The 26,343-nt window shown below is 40.0% G+C and overlaps 1 long non-coding RNA gene across 2 annotated transcripts in view; it reads right to left on the minus strand.

The window, feature by feature from the left end:
• LOC136170984 (uncharacterized) overlaps window positions 1–26,343 on the minus strand; it is a 473,556-nt gene that overhangs the window by 396,051 nt on the left and 51,162 nt on the right. Inside the window, exon 1 of one of the 2 annotated variants that reach the window (XR_010663726.1) lies at window positions 13,482–13,547. The exons of the other annotated variant lie outside the window; for it this stretch is intronic. This is a non-coding gene — a long non-coding RNA (uncharacterized lncRNA). Of the gene's footprint in view, window positions 1–13,481; window positions 13,548–26,343 lie in introns of those variants that run through there. 2 annotated transcript variants of the gene reach the window in all.

The raw sequence follows: 26,343 nt of genomic DNA on the forward strand, positions 1-26,343 counted from the left end.
CATTTCCGGTGCAAGGAGTCTGCTGCAGAACCTCCAAGTGCCAAACGGGAGAAGCGATTCACCGTGCCCCCAGCACCACCGCCAGCACCACCGGCACAAACACGACGGCCGAGGGGAGAAAGGCAACCCGTCGAGTCCCAAAGAAACTTCTCCACCAGCATGGCACAGGTGCCTAAGTGGAGATGGCTCATGCAACCGTCCATTTCTGAAAGCAAAGGTCCTCTCCACCCTGAGGAAAGACCCAAGCCTGCTCTGGCTTGTGAAGGCAAGACACGTTGGCATGCGATCTGCCCATCCTATGTGTCCGTCATTTGTCTCTTTCTGCTTCGCCCCGGACAAACGCCGCTGGGCGCGATGATATGCGGCCGTCCTCTGAAGTGTCTGGGGCAGTGGGGAAACTGTCCTCTCCTAGCTGCTTTCCCGCCTGCCTCGTGATCCCGCGACGTGGTGTAGGTGCGCCTGTGCACCCTTATTGATCCCCTCTTTCGCTTTCTTTCTTTCTCTTGGTTGCTGTCTTCAAACCCAAAACCCTCCATCAAACAGTGGACCTGAAATTAACGATTTAGCATCTCGGAACTAGAGGACAAACTGTGCCTCCTGACTGTGCTCGTCGGCCTTGCAAGGAACCGAGAACGTTCCACGGGCTTTTTCCCCCCCGCACCTACAGCGTTACCTACAGCGCACTGTGCCCACGAGACGCAGAGAGAAACAAGAATTATGAGCAGTATCTTTGGCCAAGAACATAAACAATCGTGCCCTGGTCGATGAAGTTGAGCCACCCACAGGCTGCTCTCATTAGCACCACCAATCTTCCTCTCCCCCATTGCCTCAAATGGACTTCCTGCTTGCCCCATGCACGCCCTCTGGAGAAGAAAAAGACAGAGATAATGGAAAAGAAGGAGAAGGAGACGGAGAAGAAGAAGAAAGTGAAGAAGGAGAAGGAGATGACAGAGAAGAAGGAGAAGAATGGTGATTGCAGTGGCGTGGCAGAGGAAATGAGAAGGTCGCCTGATGCTGGGGAAATCCGTATAAAAGAGAGACAAATACTGCCTAATATGGCTTCTCTGTGCCATGGGAAGGAGGCAAAAGGACAGCAAGGTTGTGAGCACCTGGGTCATAAAGCACAAAGCGGTAGTGTCCTGGGATGGGATGCGGCTGCTTGAGGTGGTAGGGGTGCATTAGGCTGAGGAAGAAAGCGGGGTCAGCGCGGTCTTTTCCGAGCGAGGATTAACGGAATCAACACGTCAGCTATGGGAGACCCATGAACTGTGTAACAACCGAAGTGCTGGAAGGCAAGCATAACGTCCAGCATGGGAGAGAAGGCAAACAATCATGTCACACACCAGGAAGGATACCAACAGTCACCCTCCTCCAGGAGGGAAATCTGTTTATACCCTAAGTTATAGTGTGTTTTAATCCTTGATTTGGAAAGATCACTCTAGAAGTCAAGTAGTGTTATTAAAGTAGAAAAAGAGAATGAGAACAAGCAAAAAAAAAAAAAAAATGAATAGAACATACAAGAAAAAAAATTAAATATTGATGAAAATGCCAAAAGAAGAAGAAGAAGAAAGACAGAGAAAGATAACTAAGATTGTAAAAGAGCTGAAGAAATGAATCCAAAGTTTCAGCGAGACTATGGCTTTCTGGAGGAGCTCGCTTTGGACCATAACCAACGGCCCTGAAGGGAGAAAAGCATATGTGCCACACTCGCGGCATCTTTCGGTGCTAGGACCCTGAACGCTAGAAGAGTGGCTAGTGGGAAAGCATAGGAATTGGAGTGGACCTCAGTGGAGGGCAAAGTAGAGGCAAGGGTTTATTGTTGTCCGGGGATAGGTTGTCCTCAGCCAGGGGTCTGGGGTCGGGAGACCCCTCAAGGGGAGAGGGTAGGTGGGCAGACCTATGTTTCCCCAAGTGTGTTAGGATCTGAAGGGTGAGCCCACGGAATTCCTCCTCAGCCCGCATGTGTGTGCTGAACTTGGAAGCCCTGCAGGGACTCTCTAGCAGGCAATCTGGAAGGCCAACCCCCCCGAATCATTTGCATCCTGAGCCCTTTGGTCCAGGGCCAGATGGGAAGTGTGCATGGGGATTCATCAAGGGGAATTCCCCAAGAAAAGTGTTGGTGTTGTGATATCGGGGGTTGGAGTGAGCACTCCCTCGGTCGCCTCAGCCACTGAGGAGCTTGCGCGTGCGGGGGTGGGGCTGTGGGAAAGCCATCAAAGGCCCGAGGGGCAGGGCCCAGGCCCTTTCTCGGAGAAGCACCTTCTGAGGGAAGGAGGTGTCATCGTGCAGCTGCAGCTAAGACATTGGAATACACGTGGTCTTAAGTTACAGTGCGTTTTTAACCCCTGAATTGGAAAGAAGGGAAACAGACACACATGTCACACACCAAGAAGGATACCAACAGTCATCTTCCTCTACAGATAATATAAAAAAATTATTAAAAAAAATTTAAAAATGTATGAAAAAGAGAAAAAAAAACCAAGAAGAATAAGAAAAAAGAAAGAAAATGATAACTTAGCTTGTAATGGAGCTGAATAAATGAATCCAACTTTACAGCTCACCTATTGCTTTTTGAGGGAGCTTGGTGTGGATCATGACCAATGGTCCTGAAGGGAGAAAAGCATTTGTGCCACAGTCCTGGCATCTTTTGGTGCTACAACACTGAACACTAGAAGATTGGCTAGTGAGAAACCATAGAAATTGGAGTGGAACTCAGTCACAGAGCTACATTGTCACAAGTGTTTATGCATGTTGTAATAAAATCCCTTGTGTTTATACATTAGAGCAAATAAGTTAATTTAACACATTTAGGTCTGATAGAGTGTGTGAAGAACTACAGATGGATGTTATTAAAATTTTACAGGAAACAGAGACCAAAATTCTTCCCCCCAAAAAGAACTGTCAGTGGAGATCCTACAAAGAACTGAGAAAAGACCTGAAGTGAAAGGCAATGGAGAAAAGGAAAGATATGCCCATCTGAATGCAGAGTTCCAAAGAATAGAAAGGAGAGATAAGAGAATCTTAACTGAACAATGCAAAGAAATAAAGGAAAGCAATTAAATGGGAAAGAGAAGTGATATCATTGAAAAAATAAAGGAGACATGCACAATGTGATTGTTGCCAAGCTAAATTTTATTTGGGGCAAAATGAGGACTGCAGCCCAGGAGACAGTACCTCAGATACCTCTGAGAGACTGCTCCAAAGAGGCAGTGGGGGAAGATCACCATATAAGACTTTGGTGAAGGGGAGTTCAGTGCAATCAAGCACTTATTTTGCATAAGGTTTTCTGCTGGTCACGAGGAGTTGATGTCACGATGAAGGGATTTAGTGATTTTCTAGATATGAAGAAATGTAAGAATTAAATCAAGAAATCAGTTCCTGAAAATATCTGACTCTCTAAAAGACCTGTTCCACCAGTTTCCCTGGAGCTCAGAGTGCTTTGTTCTCCACCCTAAATTTCCCTCAGCAGATGTCGAAGGCCGTCCACTTCAGCAGCACAGTGTTCAATCTCCGCTGAGGCAGCTGGCAAATTCCCTGTTGTAGTTCTGCTGCTGCTGCTAAGTCGCTTCAGTCGTTTCTGACTCTGTGCGACCCCAGAGACGGCAGCCCACCAGGCTCCTCTGTCCCTGTGCTTCTCCAGACAAGAATAGCGGAGTTGCTTGCCATTTCTTTCTCCAATGCGTGCAGGCATAATAAGTCGCTTCAGTCGTGTTCGACTCTGTGCGACCCCATGGACAGCAGCCCGCCAGGCTGCTCTGTCCAAGGATTTCTCTAGGCAAGAATACTGGAGTGGGTTGCCACTTCCTTCTCCCCTGTTGTAGTTCAGCCTCTGGCAAATGCTCTTCACAAGTGCCAATTTGTAGTTGGCATAGATATCACGTGGAACTAGTAGAGAAAATATTGAAAAAGTAAAAGAGATGCATTAAAACGCACTGTTAGGTGTCAACCACAAATTGGCACTTGCAATGGTCACTTGCCATTTACCTCTACAAGGGTTAAATAATGTGCTGCTGTAACTGCTGATTTTCAATACCCCCTGAAAGGAGATCAGGGTGGAGAGCAGAAATGAAGCCCTATGTGCTGTGGGAAAAACAGGTGGAACAAGTCTTCAGAGAGATATTTTCAGGAATCCAGTTTATAAGGCCAACTCTAGTGTCTCCTCATCTCTAGAAAAGTGCTAAAATCCTTCATGGTGGTTCATTTCCTAGAAGGGGAAATAAGATCCTACTTCAAGACTAAGACTGTGCCCCCAGTGCAGGGGGCCCAGGTTCCATCCCTGGTTAGGGAATTAGATCCCACTTGCCACAACTAAAACATCCCATGTGCCACAGATAAGTCCTGGCACAACCAAGTCAATAAATAAATAAAAAGACTGCTATTCCTTCCAGAACAAAAACACAGAATTCTGACCCCAAACAGCTGAGGTGCATATCAAAGGAATGATTTCAGTGAGCCCAGACTCTTGTATCTTCCCATACATAGAAAAATGCTAAATTCATTCACCTGAGATATCTGGTTTTCTTTTAATTAACAATAATCTTTGATGTTCTGGCTACTTGTCGTTTGTTGCAAAACTTCTAAATAACCTGGCTCCTCTCTCACCTCACAGCACTTCCCTTAGGTTTTCTTGAGGTGCTGCCTCCCTGTCTTGAAGTCCTAAAAATTCCTGCTAAATAAAACATAGCTCTAAACTTTTAGGTTGTGCATAATTTTTAAGCAAGGACTTCACTGTCTTTAAAGGAATAAAATTATTTTTAATATTTGTAATATATACTTCTTAGGGGGCTTCTGTGGTGGCTCAGAGAGTAAAAAATCCACCTGCCAATGCAAGAGATTCAGGTTTGATCCCTGGGTCTGTTCGGGGAAGCACACTGACTGAAACCACCCACCCTGGCCAGGCACCATAGTAACCATTTGCAAGTGTTGTTTTACGACAGGAGGTCCTGGTAAGGAACACAGAACTAATAAGCCACCACCAACCGGAAGAGTTCAGGAAAGGTCAAAAGGAGACACCACGTGTCCCACCACCTCCCAGAATCCTCCTCTCTGACATCCATCTTGGCTGAGCAATGCGTGCACCGCCAGGAAGGACTCTGAGTCAGATGATTGGCTAAAGACAACCCGGAAACGAATCCCATCACCATAAAACCGAGACTGAGAGCCACGCAGGAGAGCAGTTCTCCTGGGTTCCCTCACCGCCTGCTCTCCGCCCGGGTGCCCTTTCCCAATATAATCTCTTCCTTCGTCACCACATGTGTCTCCTCGGACAATTCAGTTCCGAGTGCTAGACAAGAGCCCACTTTCAGGCCCTGGAAGGGGTCCCCCTTCCTGCAACAGGTGAGGAAGATCCGCTGGAGAAGGAAATGACAACCCACTACAGGATTCTTGCCTGGGAAATCTCGTGGACAGAGGATCCTGGTGGGCTACAGTCCACGGGGTCGCAAAGAGCCAGACACACCTGAGTGACTTACAACAACATCTGCAACAAGGACATCTGCTTAGACTTGCTTATGTCTTATCTATCACATCTATCCATGGAGGATGCTTTATGTAGACCTGAGAAAATGTGTCTTCTGGTTTCGTTGGATGGAATGTTCTATATATGTCTCTTAATTCAATTTGGTCTAAAGTTTGGTTTAATTGCAACATGTCATTCTTGATTTTCTGTTTGGATGATCTATCCATTGCTAAGAGTGAGATGTTGAAAACCCTTACATTTTTGTAATGTTGTCTGTATTTTTTTCCATATAGATCTGTTATTATTTGCTTAAAATACTTAGGTGGTCCAATGTTGTTTTATATATTTGCATATGTATATGTGTGTGTGTGTGCACGTGTACATGTATGTATACTTTTTGGTGTATTAACTCCTTTGTCATATAATGGCCTCCTTTAATGTTTGTTATTGTTTTTTCTTAAAGTCTATTTGTCTGATATAAGAATTGCTATGCCCTCTTTCTTTCTGTTTTTATTCCTGTGAAATACCTTTATCTATTCCCTCACTTTGAACCTTTGGATCCCTAAAGCTGAAGTGAGTTTCTTGTAGATAGCATATAGTTTTTTGTTTTTTTTTTTAAATAATCTACGTCATTTTATTGGTGAACCCACTCTATTTGCATTTAGACTGGATATTGATATGTAAGAACTGACTCCTGCCATCTTAGTGATTGCTTTCTGGTTGTTTTTTGTCTCCATTGATTCCTTTTCCCTTTGTTTCTGCCTACTTTTGTAAATTGGTGGCTTTTCATCATGGTATTGTTTCCCCTTTCTATATCTCTACTGTAGACTTTTACTCTGGTTATCATGAAGCTTACATTAAAATTTTATACCTAAAACAGTTTGTCTTGTGCTGATTGCAGCCTCTCTTTATTAGCCAATAAAGTTGCTCCACTATTTAACTCTTCCTCTGTAATGTTCTGATGTCACAGTTCTCTCTTTTATGCTGTTCATTTGTTAATAAGGTATTTTAGCTGTAGTTACTTTTAATCATCTTTTCCTTAAACTTTTATACTTGAAGTTGCTAATGTACCGTTGTTCTAAGTAATTGGAATTAACTAAATCTGACTATGTATTTTTACCTTACCTAGTGTGTTATATACTCTTGTGTGTGTTCATGTGTTACTTTGCATCTTTTTCATTCTGCTTGAACTTCTCCAGCATTGTTTGCAAGGCAGGTCTGGTGGCAAAGAACTCCCTCAGCTTTTGTTTAAGCCTTTATTTTCCCATCATATTTGAAGGATTAGTTTGGTGAATAGAGTTTCCCTGGTTGGCAATTTTTATTGCTCTGCCTTCTGAATATTTCATTTAACTGTCTCCTGGCATGTAGTTTTCTTCTGAGAAATCCACTAATATCCTCTTGGGGTTTCCTGTGTCAGTTACAGTCATCCCTTTAGGTAAATCAGACATTCCTATTTTACATAGGAAAATTTAATCAGTATTTTGTAACAACAGTAAGGAAAATTGTCATGGTCTGGGTGCCAGTTGGAAAAGAATTTCCTGACTGAGACAGAGTGAGAGGGAAATAAAGTTTATTAGAGTGGGAGACACCATTGGAGCTGCGGGCCAGCTCAAGAGAGAACCGTCGTTGAACAGGGGTCCTTAGTCCAATTTTATACCCGGGGTGCAGGGAGCAGGATAGGGGTCTTGCCGGTCATTTGCTGATTGGATGAGGCACATCTCCTGGGGGTGAGGGGGAGGGCGGAGAGTAAGGCAATGACCTTCTCCCTATGGGGTAGGAGGGGAGACAGGTTATATTGCTCAGGGGGACCTTACTCTCTCAGCAATTCCATATATCGGCACAAACTTATTTGAATGAATTTGAGGAGGTTTTTTAGTAGATAAAGCAACCCTAACCCGATTTTTCGCGTTCCACTTTATTCTCCCATTTATCATCGCAGCACTTGCTATAGTCCACTTACTCTTCCTCCATGAGACAGGGTCCAATAACCCAACAGGAATTCCATCAGATGCAGACAAAATCCCATTCCATCCTTACTATACCATCAAAGATTTTCTAGGTGTCCTACTTTTAATTCTCTTCTTAATACTGTTAGTATTATTCACACCAGACTTGCTCGGAGATCCAGATAACTATACTCCAGAAAACCCACTCAATACACCCCCTCATATTTAGCCCAAATGATATTTCCTCTTTGCATATGCAATTCTATGATCAATTCCCAATAAACTAGGAGTCCTAGCCCTAGTCTCATCTATCTTAGTCCTAATTCTTATACCCCTCCTCCATATATCCAAACAACATAGCATGATATTCCAACCATTTAGTCAATGCCTGTTCTGAATTTTAGTAACAGACCTACTAACACTTACATGAATCAGAGGACAACCAGTTGAATACCCCTTCATTATCATTGGACAACTAGCATCTATCTTATATTTTCTCATTATTCTAGTACTTACACCAGTTACTAGCACAATCGAAAATAATCTCCTAAAGTGAAGACAAGTCTTTGTAGTATACTGAATATACTGGTCTTGTAAACCAGAAAAGGAGAACAACCAACTTCCCTAAGACTCAAGGAAGAAGCCATAGCCCCACTATCAACACCCAAAGCTGAAGTTCTATTTAAACTATTCCCTGATACCATTATTAATATAGCTCCACAAAAATAAAAAACTTTATCAGTATTAAATTCCTAAAAACCTTTAACAATTTAATACATCTTCACACACAACAGCCATATTTATACTTTTTATATTTATATACTTATATATTTTTATATATATATTTATATACTTTTATATTTATATGCTATTAACTACACAAACTACATAGCAATACACATAATATGACTTCATGCACTTATAGTACATAGAATTAATGTATTAGGACATATTATGTATAATAGTACATTATATTATATGCCCCATGCTTATAAGCATGTATATACTGTTATTAATAGTACATAGTACATGTACTTATTGATCATACATAGTACACTAAGTCAAATCCGTCCTTGTTAACATGCATATCCCGTCCCCTAGATCACGAGCTTGATCACCATGCTGCGTGAAACCAACAACCCGCTTAGCAAGGATCTCTCTTCTCGCTCCGGGCCCATATACTGTGGGGGTAGCTATTTAATGAACTTTATCAGACATCTGGTTCTTTCTTCAGGGCCACCTCACCTAAAATCGGCCACTCTTTCCTCTTAAATAAGACATCTCGATGGACTAATGACTAATCAGCCCATGCTCACACATAACTGTGGTGTCATACATTTGATATTTTTAATTTTGGGGGGAATGCTTGGACTCGGCTATGGCCGTCTAAGGCCCTGACACAGAGCATGAATTGTAACTGGACTTAACTGCATCTTGAGCATCCCCATAATGGTAGGCACGGGCATCACAGTCAATGGTCACAGGACATAATTATTATTTCACGACTCAATTTTATAATTCTCTTTCACCCCCTCCATTCTTCCCCCCCCCCCTTATATAGTTACCACTGTTTTTAACACACTTCTCCCTAGATAATATTTTAAATTTATCACATTTCCAATACTCAGATTAACACTCCAGGATGAGGTAAATATTTAAGCTCCGGCGTCCTCCCTCAATTATGCATAGTTAATGTAGCTTAAACAACAAAGCAAGGCACTGAAAATGCCTAGATGAGTGTATCAACTCCATAAACACACAGGTTTGGTCCCAGCCTTCCTATTAACTCTTAATAGGCTTACACATGCAAGCATCCGCACCCCAGTGAAAATGCCTTCCGAGTTAATAAGACTAAGAGGAGCTGGTATCAAGCACACGCCTGTAGCTCACGACACCTTGCTTAGCCACACCCCCACGGGAGACAGCAGTGATAAAAATTAAGCCATAAACGAAAGTTTGACTAAGCCATATTAATTAGGGTTGGTAAATTTCGTGCCAGCCACCGCGGTCATACGATTAACCCAAGTTAATAGGCACACGGCGTAAAGTGTGTTAAAGCACCACATCAAATAAAGTTAAATTCCAATTAAGCTGTAAAAAGCCATAATTGCAACAAAAATAAATAATGAAAGTAACTCTATAGCTGCTGAAACACGATAGCTAAGACTCAAACTGGGATTAGATACCCCACTATGCTTAGCCCTAAACACAAATAGTTGCATAAACAAAACTATTCGCCAGAGTACTACCAGCAATAGTTTAAAACTCAAAGAACTTGGCGATGCGTTATACCCTCCTAAGGAGCCTCTTCTATAATCGATAAATCCTGATAAACCTCACCATTCCTTGCTAATACAGTCTATATACCACCATCTTCAGCAAACCCTAAAAACGAACAAAAGTAAGCACAATTAAAATGCATAAAAACATTAGGTCAAGGTATAACCTATGGAATGGGAAGAAATGGGCTACATTTTCTAACTTAAGAAAATCCAATATGAAAGTTATTATGAAATTAATAACCAAAGGAGGATTTAGCAGTAAACTAAGAATAGAGTGCTTAGTTGAACTAGGCCATTAAGCACGCACACAGCACCCATCACCCTCCTCAAATAGGCACAATACACTTAAACTTATTTATATGTATTAATTATATGCGAGGAGACAAGTCGTAACAAGATAAGCCTACTGGAAAGTGTGCTTGGATAAATCAAGATATAGCTTAAACAAAGCACCTAGAAGATTTCACACGTCATGAATATCTTGAACCAATTCTAGCCCACAAATTCATTTACACTAAATTACCAAAATACTATAAATAAAACATTTACCTATTATTAAAATTATAGGAGATAGAAATTTTAAATATGGCGCTATAGAGAAAGTACCACAAGGGAACGATGAAAGAAAAAAATTAAAGTACAAAAAGGCAAAGATTATCACTTGTACCTTTTGCATAATGAGTTAACTGGTAAAAGCTTAACAAAATGAATTTCAGCTAAGTACCCCAAAACCAGACGAGCTACTTATGAACAATTTACCAAGAACCAACTCATCTATGTGGCAAAATAGTGAGAAGATTTACAAGTAGAGGTGATACACCTAATGAGCCTGGTGATAGCTGGTTGTCCAGAAATTGAATATTAGTTTAGCTTTAAAAATACCGAAAATGTGAGCAAATTATACTGTATTTTTAAAAGTTAGTCTCAAAAGGTACAGCCTTTTAGAAATGGATACAACCTTAACTAGAGAGTACAACTTGACAACACCATAGTGGGCCTAAAAGCAGCCACCAATTAAGAAAGCATTAAAGCTCAACAGTAAAATTACATTAATTTCAATAATAAATAATCAACTCCTAGCCTAATACTGGACTAATCTATTAAAAATAGAAGCAATAATGTTAATATGAGTAACAAGAAGTACCTTCTCCCTGCCTGAGTTTAAGTCAGTGCCTGATAATACTCTGACTATTAACAGCAAAATAAGAATAGCCTAGCTATAAATAGCTTATTAGTCACACTGTTAATCCAGCACAGGAATGCACTTAAGGAAAGATAAAAGAAGTAAAAGGAACTCGGAAAACACTAAACCCCACCTGTTTACCAAAAACATCACCTCCAGCATAACTAGTATTGGAGGCACTGCCCGCCCAGTGACAACCGTTAAACGGCCGCTGTATCCTGCCCGTGCAAAGGTAGCATAATCACTTGTTCTCTAAATAAGGACTTGTATGAGTGGCCACGCGAGGGTTTTACTGTCTCTTACTTCCAATCAGTGAAATTGACTTTGCCGTGAAGAGGCGGGAATATGCCAGTAAGACGAGAAGACCCTATGGGGCTTTAACTACTTAGCCCAAAGAAGCAAACTTAATTACTAAGCAAAAAACAACACTCTTTATGGGCTAACAACTTTGGTTGGGGTGACCTCGGAGAACAAAAAGTCCTCTGAGCGATTTTAAAGACTAGACCGACAAGTCAAATCACGCAATCGCTTATTGATCCAAAAAATTGATCAACGGAACAAGTTACCCTAGGAATAACACCGCAATCCTATTCAAGAGTCCATATCGACAATAGGGTTTACGACCTCGATGTTGGATCAGCACATCCTGATGGTGCAGGCGCTATCAAAGGTTCGTTTGTTCAACGAGTAAAGTCCTACGTGATCTGAGCTCAGACCGGAGTAATCCAGGTCGGTTTCTATCTATTATGTATTTCTCCCAGTACGAAAGGGCCAGAGAAATAAGGCCAGCTTCAAACAAGCGCCTTAAGTCAATTAATGATCTTATCTTAATTAATTTCACAAACAAACTTCACCCTAGAAAAGGGTTTTGTTAAGGTGGCAGAGCCAGGTAATTGCGTAAAACTTAAAACTTTATAATCAGAGATTCAAATCCTCTCCTAAACAAAATGTTTATAATTAATATTTTAATACTAATTATTCCTATTCTCCTAGCCATAGCATTCCTCACACTAGTAGAACGGAAAGTCCTGGGATATATGCAATTTTGGAAAGGCCTGAACGTTGTAGGCCCCTACAGCCTACTCCAACCTATTGCAGATGCTATTAAACTTTTTATTAAAGAACCACTACGACCCGCCACATCCTCAATTTCAATATTTATTTTAGCCCTAAGCCTAGCCTTAACTATATGAATCCCCCTACCCATGCCATATCCTCTCATCAACATAAACCTAGGAGTTCTATTTATACTAGCAATATCAAGCTTAGCTGTATATTCTATCATTTGATCAGGCTGGGCCTCCAATTCTAAATATGCACTAACTGGAGCCCTACGAGCAGTAGCACAAACAATTTCATATAAAGTAACACTAGCAATTATCCTATTATCTGTTCTCCTAATAAATGGGTCCTTCACACTTTCCACTCTAATTATTACACAAGAACAAGTGTGACTCATTTTTCCTGCATGACCCTTAGCAATGATATGATTCATCTCAACACTAGCAGAAACAAATCGAGCCCCATTTGACCTCACCGAAGGTGAATCAGAACTAGTCTCAGGCTTTAACGTAGAATATGCAGGGGGACCATTCACCCTATTTTTCATGGCAGAATATGCAAACATTATTATAATAAATATCTTCACAACAATTCTATTCCTAGGGGCATTTCATAATCCAATTCTACCAGAACTTTACACAATCAATTTTACTATTAAATCTCTACTACTAACAATCTCTTTCCTATGAATCCGAGCATCTTATCCTCGATTTCACTATGACCAGCTAATGCATCTATTATGAAAATTTTTTTACCTCTAACACTAGCCCTATGCATATGACACGTATCACTATCGATTTTCCTATCAAGCATCCTCCCACAAACATAAGAAATATGTCTGACAAAAGATTTACTTTGATAGAGTAAATAATAGAGGTTTAAGCTCTCTTATTTTTAGAACTATAGGAATTGAACCTACTCCTAAGAATCCAAAACTCTTCGTGCTCCCAATTACACCAAATTCTAATAGTAAGGTCAGCTAATTAAGCTATCGGGCCCATATCCCAAAAATGTTGATTTATATCCTTCCTGTACTAATAAACCCAATCATCTTTATTCTTATCTTATCAATGATAATACTAGGAACTATCATTGTTATAATCAGCTCCCATTGACTACTTGTTTGAATTGGATTTGAAATAAATATACTCACTATCATTCCTATTATAATAAAACAGTATAACCCATGAGCTACAGAAGCATCAACCAAATATTTTTTAACCCAATCAACAGCCTCAATACTACTAATAATAGCCATTGTTATCAACCTAATATTTTCAGGTCAATGAACTATAATAAAACTATTTAACCCAGTAGCATCTATACTCATAACAATAACCCTCACCATAAAATTAGGAATAGCCCCATTCCACTTGTGAGTCCCAGAAGTAACACAAGGCATCCCCTTGTCATCAGGCCTAATTCTGCTTACATGACAAAAACTAGCACCCATATCTGTATTCTACCAAATCTTTCCATCCATTAATCTAAACATAATCTTAACCATTTCCATCCTGTCAATTATGATCGGAGGCTGAGGAGGACTAAACCAAACCCAACTATGAAAATTCATAGCTTACTCATCAATCGCCCACATAGGCTGAATAACAGTAGTCTAATCATAATATCCCACTATAACATTACTAAATCTGATCATTTACATTATTATAACTTCCACCGTGTTTACACTATTTATAGCCAATTCAACTACCACTACTCTATCATTATCACATATACAAATTAAAATACCCATAATAACCGTCCTAATCCTCGTCACCCTCTTATCAATAGGAGGACTTCCCCCACTATCAGGATTTATGCCAAAATGAATAATTATCCAAGAAATAACAAAAAATAATAGCCTCATCTTACCCACCCTCATAGCAATTACAGCACTACTAAACCTATATTTCTATATACGACTTACATATTCCACCACACTAACAGTATTCCCCTCCACAAATAACATAAAAATAAAATGACAATTTTCTACTACAAAACAAATAACCCTCCTACCTGCAATAGTTGTGCTATCTACTGTACTACTACCACTCTCACCAATTCTATCAGTACTAGAAGAGGAGTTTAGGTTAACCTAGACCAAGAGCCTTCAAAGCCCTAAGCAAGTATAATATACTTAACTCCTGATAAGGATTGAAAGACCATATCTTCCATCAATTGAATGCAAATCAACCACTTTAATTAAGCTAAATCCTCACTAGATTGGCGGGCTCCACCCCCAGGAAAATTTAGTTAACAGCTAAACACCCTAGTCAACTGGCTTCAATCTACTTCTCCCGCCTTGAGGAAAGAAAGGCGGGAGAAACCCCGGCAGAATTGAAGCTGCTTCTTTGAATTTGCAATTCAGCATGTAGTTTCATCACAGGGCTTGGTAAACAGAGGAGTATAAACCTGTCTTTAGATTTACACTCTAGTGCTTCGCTCAGCCGTTTTACCTACATTCATCAACCGCTGATTATTTTCAACTAATCATAAAGACATTGGCACCCTGTATTTAATATTTGGTGCCTGGGCAGGCATCGTAGGAACAGCCCCAAGCCTATTGATTCGTGCTGAACTGGGTCAACCTGGAGCCCTGCTTGGAGACGACCAAATTTATAATGTAGTTGTAACCGCACGTGCATTCATAATAATTTTCTTTATAGCAATGCCAATTATAATTGGAGGATTTGGCAACTGACAAGTTCCCCTAATAATTGGTGCCCCAGATATAGCATTTCCTCAGATAAATAATATAAGCTTGTGACTCCTCCCTCCCTCTTTTTTTTTTTTTTTTTTTTTAATATTTCTAGCATCATCTATAGTTGAAGCCGGTGCAGGAACAGGCTGAACTGTATACCCACCTCTAGCTGGTAATCTAGCCCATTCAGGGGCTTCAGTGGATCTAACTATTTTTTTCTCTACACCTGGCAGGTGTCTCTTCAATCCTAGGGGCCATTAATTTTATTACAACAATCATCAATATAAAACCCCCTGCTATATCACAATATCAAACGCCCCTATTCCTGTGATCTGTATTAATTACTGCCGTATTACTGCTTCTCTCACTCCCTGTACTAGCAGCCAGAATTACAATACTACTAACAGACCGAAATTTAAATACAACTTTCTTTGACCCGGCAGGAGGCGGAGACCCTATTCTGTATCAACACTTATTCTGATTCTTTGGACACCCTGAAGTATATATTCTTATTTTACCCGGGTTTGGTATAATCTCTCACATCGTAACCTATTATTCAGGAAAAAAGGAACCATTTGGGTACATGGGAATAGTCTGGGCTATAATATCAATTGGATTTCTAGGGTTTATCGTATGAGCCCACCACATGCTCACAGTTGGAATAGACGTTGACACACGAGGCTATTTCACATCAGCTACCATAATTATTGCCATCCCAATTGGAGTGAAAGTCTTTAGTTGATTAGCAACATTTCACAGAGGCAACATTAAATGATCACCTGCTATAGTATGAGCTCTAGGCTTTATTTTCCTTTTTACAGTTGGACGCTTAACTGAAATTGTTCTTGCCAATTCTTCTCTCGATATTGTTCTCCACAACACATACTATGTAGTTGCACATTTCCACTATGTATTATCAACAAGGGCTGTATTTGCTATTATAGGGGGATTTGTTCACTGATTTCCACTATTCTCAGGGTATACCCTTAATGATACATGAGCCAAAATCCATTTCATAATTATATTTGCAGGTGTAAATATAACCTTTTTCCCACGGCATTTCCTAGGGTTGTCTGGTATACCACGACGCTATTCTGACTACCCAGATGTATATACAATGTGAAATACCATCTCATCTATAGTCTCATTTATCTCTTTAACAGCAGTCATACTAATAATCTTTATTATCTGAGAAGCGTTTGCATGTAAACGAGAAGTCCTAACTGTAGAACTGACAACAACAAACTTAGAGTGACTAAACGGGTGCGCTCCACCATACCATACATTTGAAGAACCTACATACGTCAACTTAAAATAAGAAAGGAAGGAATCGAACCCCCCATAGCTGGTTTCAAGCCAACATCATAGCCGCTATGTCTTTCCCAACTGATGAGGTGTTAGTAAAACATTATATAACTTTGTCAAGGTTAAGATACAGGTGAAAACCCCGTATACCTCATATGGCTTACCCCATACAACTAGGCTTCCAAGATGCAACATCACCTATCATAGAAAAACTATTATATTTTCATGATCATACACTAATAATTGTCTTTCTAATCAGCCTGCTAGTACTCTACATCATCTCATTAATGCTAACGACAAAACTAACTCACACCAGTACTACACATGCCCAAGAGGTAGAGACAGTCTGAACTATTTTACCAGCCATTATCCTAATTTTAATTGCCCTCACATCTTTGCGAATCTTATATATGATAGACAAAATTAACAACCCATCTCTCACAGTAAAAACTATAGGACATCAATGATATTGAAGCTATGAATATACAGACTATGAAGACTGAAGCTTCGATTCCTATATGATTCCAACTTCAGAATTAAAACCAGGAGAACTACGACTACTAGAAGTAGATAACCGAGTTGTTATACCAATAGAAATAGCAATTCGAGTATTAGTTTCTTCTGAAGATGTACTACACTCTTGATCCGTACCTTCTTTAGGACTAAAAACAGACGCAATCCCAGGCCGCCTAATCCAAACAACTCTTATGTCAACTCGACCAGGTCTGTACTACAGACAGAAATCTTTGGATCAAATCACAGCTTCATGCCCATTGTTCTTGAACTAGTCCCACTAAAATATTTTGAAAAATGATCCCCATGAATACTATAAAATCATTAAGAAGCTAAAATAGCACTAGCCTTTTAAGCTGGAGACTGAGAGCACAATACTCTCCTTAATGATAAGCCACAACTAGATACAGCAGCATGACTTATAATAATTACATCAACATTTCTAGTCCTCTTTATTATTTTTCAGTTAAAAATTTCAAAACACAGTTTCCATTTTAACCCAGAACCCACATCAACCAAAATACAAAAACAAAACACCCCTTGAGAAACAAAATGAACGAAAATTTATTTGCCTCTTTTATTACCCCAATAATCCTAGGCCTTCCGCTTGCTACCCTCATCGTAATATTCCCTAGCCTACTGTTTCCAACATCAAATCGTCTAGTAAATAATCGTCTTAGTTCTCTCCAACAGTGAGTACTTCAACTTGTATCAAAACAAATAATAGGAATCCATAATGCCAAAGGACAAACATGGACATTAATACTTATGTCTTTAATTTTATTTATTGGGTCAACAAATCTCCTAGGTCTATTACCCCACTCATTTCCACCAACCACACAACTATCAATCAACCTGGGTATGCCTAGTCCCCTATGAGCAGGAGCTGCAGTTACGGGCTTCCGCAACAAAACTAAAGCATCATTCGCCCACTGTCTTCCACAAGGAACACCAACCCCACTGATTCCTATACTGGTCATTATTGAGACTATTAGCCTTTTATTCAACCAATTGCCTTAGCCGTATGACTAACAGCCAATATTACTGCAGGACATTTGCTAATTCACCTGATGGGAGGAGCCACACTTGCACTAATAAATATCAGTACCATAATAGCCCTCATTGCATTTATTATTCTAGTACTACTTACAATTCTTGAGTTTGCAATACCTATGATTCAAGCCTATGTATTTACCGTCCCATTCAGCCTTTACCTACAGGACAACACATAATGACACACCAAACCCACGCCTACCATATAGTAAATCCAAGTCCCTGACCCCTATCAGGAGCTCTATCAGCCCTCCTAATAACCTCTGGTTTAATTATGTGATTTCACTTCAACTCAACAATCCTACTAACACGCAGCCTAACAGCAAATATACTCACAATGTATCAATGATGACGAGATATTATCCGCGAAAGCACCTTCCAAGGACACCACACTCCAACTGCCCAGAAAGGTCTCTGCTATGGAATAATCCTTTTCATTATCTCCGAGGTCTTAGTTTTCACTGGATTTTTCTGGGCATTCTATCACTCAAGCCTTGCCCCAACACCCGAATTAGGCGGTTGCTGGCCCCCAACAGGCACTCACCCACTTAACCCCTTAGAAGTCCCACTACTTAATACCTCCATCTTACTAGCCTCAGGAGTCTCTATTACTTGAGCCCATCATAGCCTTATCGAGGGAAACCATAACCACATATTACAAGCCCTATTTATTACCATTGCACTAGACATCTATTTCACACTGCTACAAGCCTCAGAATACTGTGAAATACCTTTTACTATCTCAGACAGAGTTTATGGCTCAACTTTCTTCATAGCCACAGGCTTCCACGCCTTCATGTTATTATTGGGTCCACTTTCTTAATTGCCTGCTTTTTCTGCCAATTAAAATTCCACTTTACTTCCAGCCACCATTTCGGCTTCGAGGCTGCTGCCTGATACTGACATTTCGTAGACGTAGTATGACTATTCCTCTACGTATCTATCTATTGATGAGGCTCATATTCTTTTAGTATTAATTAGTACAGCTGACTTCCAATCAGTTAGTTTCAGTATAACCTGAAAAAGAATAATAAACCTAATACTAGCTCTCCTAACCAATTTTACACTAGCCTCACTACTTGTTATTATTGCATTCTGACTTCCTCAATTAAACATCTACCCAGAAAAAACAAGCCCATATGAATGTGGATTTGATCCCATAGGGTCAGTTCACCTACCCTCCTCTATAAAATTTTTCCTAGTGGCCATCTCATTTCTTCTTTTTGACCTAGAAATTGCACTCCTTCTACCACTACCATGAGCCTCATAAAGAAATAATCTAGGTACAATTCTTACCACAGCCCTTTTCTTAATTTGACTATTAGCCGCAAGCCTAGCTTATGAATGAACCCAAAAGGGACTAGAATGAACCAAATATGGTATTTAGTTTAAAATAAAACAAATGATTTTGACTCATTAGATTGTGATTAAATTCATAATTACCAAGTGTCTCTAGTATATATAAATATTATAATTACATTTATAGTATCCCTTGCAAGATTATTAATATATCGATCCCACCTCATGTCCTCCCTCCTGTGCCTAGAAGGAATAATATTATCCCTATTCGTAATAGCCACCCTAATGATCCTAAATTCACACTTCACCCTAGCAAGCATGATGTCTATTATTTTACTAGTTTTTGCAGCCTGTGAAGCGGCACTAGGATTATCACTACTAGTAATAGTATCAAATACATATGGCACTGATTATGTTCAAAATCTTAACCTACTTCAATGCTAAAATATATTATTCCTACAGTAATACTCATACCCCTGACCTGATTATCAAAAGGCAATATGATCTGAATGAATTCTACAACTCATAGCCTGTTAATTAGCCTCACAAACCTTCTCCTTATAAATCAATTTAGTGATAATAGCCTCAACTTCTCATTAGTATTTTTTTCTGATTCCCTGTCAACACCACTATTAATTCTAACTATATGGCTTCTTCCCCTAATACTAATAGCCAGTCAACACCACTTATCAAAAGAAAATCTAACCCCCAAAAAACTATATATTACTATATTAATTCTGCTACAACTATTTCTAATTATGCTATAGAACTAATTTTCTTTTATATTCTATTTGAAGCAACACTAGTCTCAACACTCATTATTATTACTCGATGGGGAAATCAAACAGAGCGCCTGAACACCGGCCTCTACTTCCTGTTTTATACACTAGTAGGCTCTCTTCCACTACTAGTCACATTAGTTTATCTCCAAAATATAATTGGATCCCTAAACTTTCTAGTGCTCCAATACTGAGTACAGCATTTATCCAACTCCTGATCAAATGTTTTCAGATGACTAGCATGTATAATAGCCTTCATAGTAAAAATACCACTATACAGCCTCCACCTTTGATTGCCTAAAGCCCATGTAGAAGCCCCCATTGCAGGCTCCATGGTCCTTGCGGCAGTCCTACTAAAATTTGGAGGATATGGCATACTACGAATCACAACATTCCTAAATCCACTTACCAAATTTATAGCATATCCCTTTATTATACTATCCCTATGGGGCATACTTATGACCAGCTCAATCTGCCTCCGCCAAACAGATCTTAAATCGTTAATTGCATACTCCTCTGTCAGTCATATAGCACTTGTCATCGTAGCCATCCTCATCCAAACACCTTGAAGCTATATGGGAACCGCAGCCCTAATAATTGCTCATGGCCTCACCTCATCCATACTTTTCTGCCCAGCAAACTAACTATGAACGAACCCACAGTCGAACAATAATTCTACCCTGAGGTCTACAAACCTTCCTTCCACTAATAGCCACCTGATGACTCTTAGCAAGCCTAACCAACTTAGCTCTCCCCCCAACAATTAACCTGATTGGAGAACTATTTGTAGTAATATCTACTTTTTGATGATGCAATTGTTTTCATAGGACTAAATATAGTAATTACTGCCTTATATTCTCTTTACATATTAATCACAACATAATGAGGTAAATATACTCACCATATCAATAATATTTCACCCTCCTTTACACGAAAGAATATCCTCATATCATTAAACATTTTATCCTTATTACTATTATCACTGAACCCAAAGATTATTCTAGGACCCTTGTACTGTAAATGTAGTTAAAAAGAAAAAAAACATTAGATTGTGAATCTAATAATAGAAGCTTATATCTTCTTATGTACTGAAAAAGTATGCAAGAACTGCTAATTCTATGCCCCCATGTATAATAACATGGCTTTTTCGAACTTTTAGAGAATGGCAGTAATCCGTTGGTCCTAGGAACCAAAAATTTGGTGCAACTACAAATAAAAGTAATAAACCTATTCTCTTCCTTCACATTAGTTACCCTGCTTTTACTAACTATCCCCATCATAACTACAAGTTCTGATAACTATAAAACCTCTAACTACACATTCTACGTAAAAACAACTATCTCAAGTGCCTTCATCACTAGTATGATTCCCACAATAATATTCATTCACACAGGTCAAGAAATAATTATCTCAAACTGACACTGACTTAAGATTCAAACTGTCAAACTATCACTTAGCTTTAAAAAAGATTATTTCTCAATAATATTTGTCCCAGTAGCTTATTTGTCACATGAAGCCCTGACAGTCTCATAGGGGAGGGGAGGTTCAGGTGAGTCTTTAAAAGTGAGCCTTTTTTTACCTGGAGGTGGAGGCAGCTAGTGTGAAGAGCAAGAACATTTGTCAAAATGAACCTCATTTCCCCCCTTCTCCTCTCAGGTGCTCAGATAACATGGCTACCTGGGCTATTCTTTGAAATCTCCAAGCACTCTCCAGGCACAGAGCATTTCCCTTTTCTCTGATTCCCCTGAAACATGCTTCTCTTCCAGGGATAGATAGCTCATCCCTTCACTGGCTTCAGGCCTTTACTTAAAAGCTCCCTCCTTGGAGAGAGATTCCACACCACACAAGGAAAGCATCAGCTCCATCTTTCTCTGTCCACTTGTCCTGCTCTCTCATTTTCTCTCTTATTTTTTGTATCTCTGACAGCCTCTAGGAATGGGGCTCTGGTGAAGGGAGATGTGGGGAGAGGGTAGGGTGCTATCTTCTCTCCACAGGCTTTGCTGGAAAAGAAGCTGTTTTTCTTCAGAGACAAGGCATGAATATAAGGTGAAGGTAAATTGAAACTTAATTTGAAGGTATTAATAAATTAAACATTAAGTGTGAAAGACAAAAAACCATGAAAACTTCTGAAGCATACATAACAGAATGCTATTATGATGTCTGGAGGATTAAGGACTTCTTTAAAAAGCCAAACAATGGGTGAGCAAAAGATGGATAAATATGACCATGTTACAAGTGACAACTGCTGCTCATCAAAAGACATCATAAAATGAGTAAAACAAAAGCCAGGGAGTGGGAAGTGACATGTGCAACAAGTGTAAAGATCTTTCACCAATAAAAATGTTTAAAAAGTAGATGTCAAAAACACATTAACAGGCATTGCATGGAAGGCGAAACATGGAAGTCCAATGAACATTTAAAATGCGATCAATTTCATTTGTTATAAAGTAAATACTAATTAAAATTGCAACAAAACACCATCTCATACCTCACAGTTGAGCGAACATTTATGAGTGACTATGAAAAGGCTGACTCAGATGTGGAACAGAAGAAACTGTCATTCCTTGTTAATTGGGATGTCAACTGCTGTAACATAGCTCAGCTGGACAAGTTCACACCTTTAGTTTCATTAATTGCCATCCAGCTCATAAAGTAGATGCATGTGAATGATATTCCTAACAGCAAAGAGCTGTAAACAGTTCCAACATCCAGCAACAATAGAATGGATAGATTTTGGCCCATTTAAAATATGGACTACTATATAACAGTAAAAGTAATTCAATAGCATGCATACGAACAAATGAAACTCAGAAACCAGTACCACACACAAAATAAATATTATTTCACAAAAGGATAATCACTGTGATTCTACTTACATAAAGGGACAAAAGAGAAAAATCCTTTGTACTGTTTAGGAACTCATATGCATGTGCAACTCTCAAATAAAAGGCAGGGAATGACATAGAATTGAGAAATATGGAAAAATTAGAATCTTTTTAAATGAGAGTGGATGTTGAGAACATGAGAATTTGCTTTACTATTATTCTGCAAATTATGAACTTATATTACCTACAAGCTTTTCTTTGTATACTTTATTTCTCAGTAAGATTTGTGCCACACATCAAAATAAATTCCAAGTGGCATTTAATAAAAAATTTGATACCATAAACCTTAAAAATAAAGTATAAATATGTATGCAATCTTGAGATGGGGAAGACCTTGATAATAAAATATAAATATATATGCAAACTTGAGATGGGGAAGACCTTGATAAACTCTGATGGGCTGGGTTTGTCCACCAGGGTAGATGTGTTGAAGTTCTAACATGCAGAGACTCAGAATGTGGCTGTATCTACAGATAGAGTTTTTAAAGAGGTAAATAAATTGAGGCCTTTAAGTTGTGCCCTAATCCAATATGATTCTTGTCCCTGTAAGAAAAGGAAATTGAACACAGAAAGAAACCCCAGGGATGGGTGCACACAGAAGAAGGGGCAAGTGAGGACCCAGAGAAAGTGATCATCTGCAAATCAAGGAGCAAGTCCTCGAGAGACTCAAGCCCAATCACACTATGATCTTGGATGTCCAGCCTCTGGAGCTGTAAGAAAACAAATGTCTGTTGTTCAAGCTTCTGGGGATATACTATTTTGTTATGGCAGCCCCAGAAAACTAATATATAAGCATTACATTGAATGCCAAACTAAATAGAAAAGTCTTTATGGGTTTTACTACAACATTGCTAAACACTTACACATCAAAAAATAAAAGGAAAATTACAAACTCAGAAAACTAGAACACATTTGACAAAAGCCTGACATTACCAATAAATAACTCCTACAAGTGTATAATAAAACAAGTAATCTAGTAAAAAGTTTGGCAAGATACATAGGCTGAAACGTTCATATAAAAAAATACAAATGCTTGTTAGAAAATAGAATAAAAAAGTAACTTCCATCAACAAATTAAGGTTGAGATATTATTTTGTCTTCTATTAAGAGACAAAAGCCTCATAAAATAATAGCACACACATTTAACAAAGATTGTAGCTATCATCCTTAGCAGATCTAAGTATTCAGCATTCCTTCTTGTTTGGTCCTTTGACAGCACATACAGATCAAAAGCTGTAAAAATGATTTATATTTGGCATCGAAATTTTAAGTCTCACCTCTGGGACTTTATACCAAGTAATTAGGTAAAAATTTTGACTATTTTACTTTATAATCTTTACTCTCAACATAAGGATTTGGTTCAAGAAAGTATAGCAGCTTTCACACCATGGAAATGTTTAAACTGGAAAGAACATAAACCAAAATATGAAGCAAGCTCATCTCTGATAGTAGATTTTCTGAGCTGTATGCAGGTAAATTTAAATGTTGTCTTTCATTGTCACCAATATTTTTCAAAGTTTGGTATGATAAAATATAGATTGCTTTGATAATAATGTGGTGGTGGTTTAGTCACTAAGTCGTGTCTGACTCTTTGTGAACCCATGGACTGTAGCCCTCCAGACTCCTCTGCCCACAGATTTCCCAGGCAAGAACACTGGAGTGGGTTGCCACTTTCTTCTCCAGGGGATCTTCCTGACTCAGGGATGGAACCCATATCTCCTGCACTGCAGGCAGATTTATTACAGCTGAGCCTCCAGGGAAGCCCAAGAAGTCTATAAAGTCACTTCAAAAGCAACATGAAAGCAACTGCTGAGGGGTCTGAGTAGACTGGGAAGTGGACATCCGGGGGTCTGAGGCCAGGACAGGCCTATCTGCATCTGAATCGTGGGCACTCTCACTTGCTCTGCAACCTTGGCTGGGTTTCTGAAAGTGCTAAAGTCTGAGTTTCGTCAGCTGCCTCAGAACCTTGTTGCCAGAACTCAAAGGGCTCAGAGTGGGCACAGAGAAAGGCTGCTTCTCACCAACTCCTCCAATCTTGTACAGTTAGAAAGAAGAGATTTTTAAAGTTGAGAGTAATAAGGTCTTTTTGAATCAGGGGGGATGCAGAAGTAGAAACAGGCCAGAGAGATGGAAAGAATCCAAAGCATGACCAGAATCCAAAGGATGCTAAGCATGATCACCCTGTGCTCAGTATCACGAGTCATTCTCTGGGATTTGAGGGATTGCTAGCTACCCTAACTATGCGAGGAAACCATCACTCTACTAGCTACCCTCACAGATGTGACAAATGGACTCATTGGAAAAGACCCCGATGCTGCTGGGAAATATCAAAGGCAGGAGAAGGGCATGACAAGCAAGAAGGTGGTTCAATGGCATATCCGACTCGATGGACATGAGTGTGAGTAAGCTCCGGGAGTTGGTGATGGACAGGGAGGCCTGGTGTTCATGGGGTCACAGAGCGTTGGACATGACTGAGTGACTGAACTGAACTGAGCTACCCTCATATGAGTGCCAATATATGTCTTATCTCACGTAATTTCCCACACAGGTCTATGATGCAATACGATTGTCATTTCTGTTCTAGAAGTAAAGAAACAGGTGATTAAAGACAGTATGTATCCTATTCAAAATCACACAAGCAGACAGAGTACCGATAGGATGTGGAAGTTTGTGTAACTCAGAGCCAGCTTGTGTCCATCCGCCCAGCATCCCTGTTTCTAAATGCATTCGCCCCGACTCACACAAGCACAGCTTACTTCAGGCTTGGGGGCTGAAAATGACTGGATTGTTACCTCAGCATTTGACAGCATATTGCTGTCACTTTCAACTAGGTGTCAGAAGGAAGAGAAAGATGGAAAACTAAGTTTACATGGGACATGTTGCAATATCAGGTCATTTTCCCCCTGGTTAATGTTGTTTTCTTCCAGTGGTGATCCCTCCTAGTTCTGGATGCTCATCTTTGTCAGCCGGTGCTTGGCTGGTGGTCAAGATGCAGGTGCAAGGCTCCAGGAGCCACTTTGGGCATCACCGTCTCAGCTCAGCTGTCTCCAGAGCATCTCCAGATCTAAATGAGATCATTAAAACACAGCCCTCCCACTGTTTCCCTGAGGCGCCTCTGCCTGCAGTCCCTTCCTGCCCACGCAGAGGGCCTATCCTATTTACCCACATCTTCCCTTCCCTCTCTCTCAGGAGAGTGGCTTCTGAATTGCTTTTCAGAGGATACATATTATCGAATTACCTTTCCTCATTCTAACTCCCTGATACAAAGAAATTCTTCCTACCACTAGGGGGGCCATGTGTCTTTTAAAAAGATACATTTTTTTAAAGAAAAAATGTTAAATTTTGAAGAAATTCTTCCTACTAGTAGGAGCCCATGTATCTTTAAAAAGATACATTTCCCTGCCTGCTCATTTCTTACTGCTGGTATAAGAAACGAGCACAAGCTCATTTTCTCATCCTAGGAAGAGGTCCAATATGGATCTCGCTGTGTGCGCATCGAGGCGTCGGCGGGGCTGCGTTCCTTCTGGAGGATCGGGGTCTGTTCTTCCTAGGGGTCACCGCACTGCTCACTTGTGGGCCCAGCAACCACTTCGGTCCCGCTGTGGCTCGTGTCCGCACGTCTCCTTCACCAGCTGTGACCCTCCTGACTCCCGCTCTGCCTTCTGAGGACCCTTGGGACCACATTGCACCCGCACCAGTAACCCAGAAGGGCCTCCCCAGTTGTAGGTCCTTTCTGGAATCACACCCACACACGTGCCTTTTGCCACGTGAGTTAACACAGTCACAGGTTCTGGGGATTAGGACCCGGACATCATTTCGGGGGAGGGGAGCTGTTGATCACACTACTCGTTCTGCACAACTTGAAAGAAAATTACTT

This window comes from Muntiacus reevesi, chromosome 6 (genome assembly GCF_963930625.1).
Source record: "Muntiacus reevesi chromosome 6, mMunRee1.1, whole genome shotgun sequence".
In the NCBI taxonomy this organism is placed as follows: Eukaryota; Metazoa; Chordata; class Mammalia; order Artiodactyla; family Cervidae; genus Muntiacus; species Muntiacus reevesi.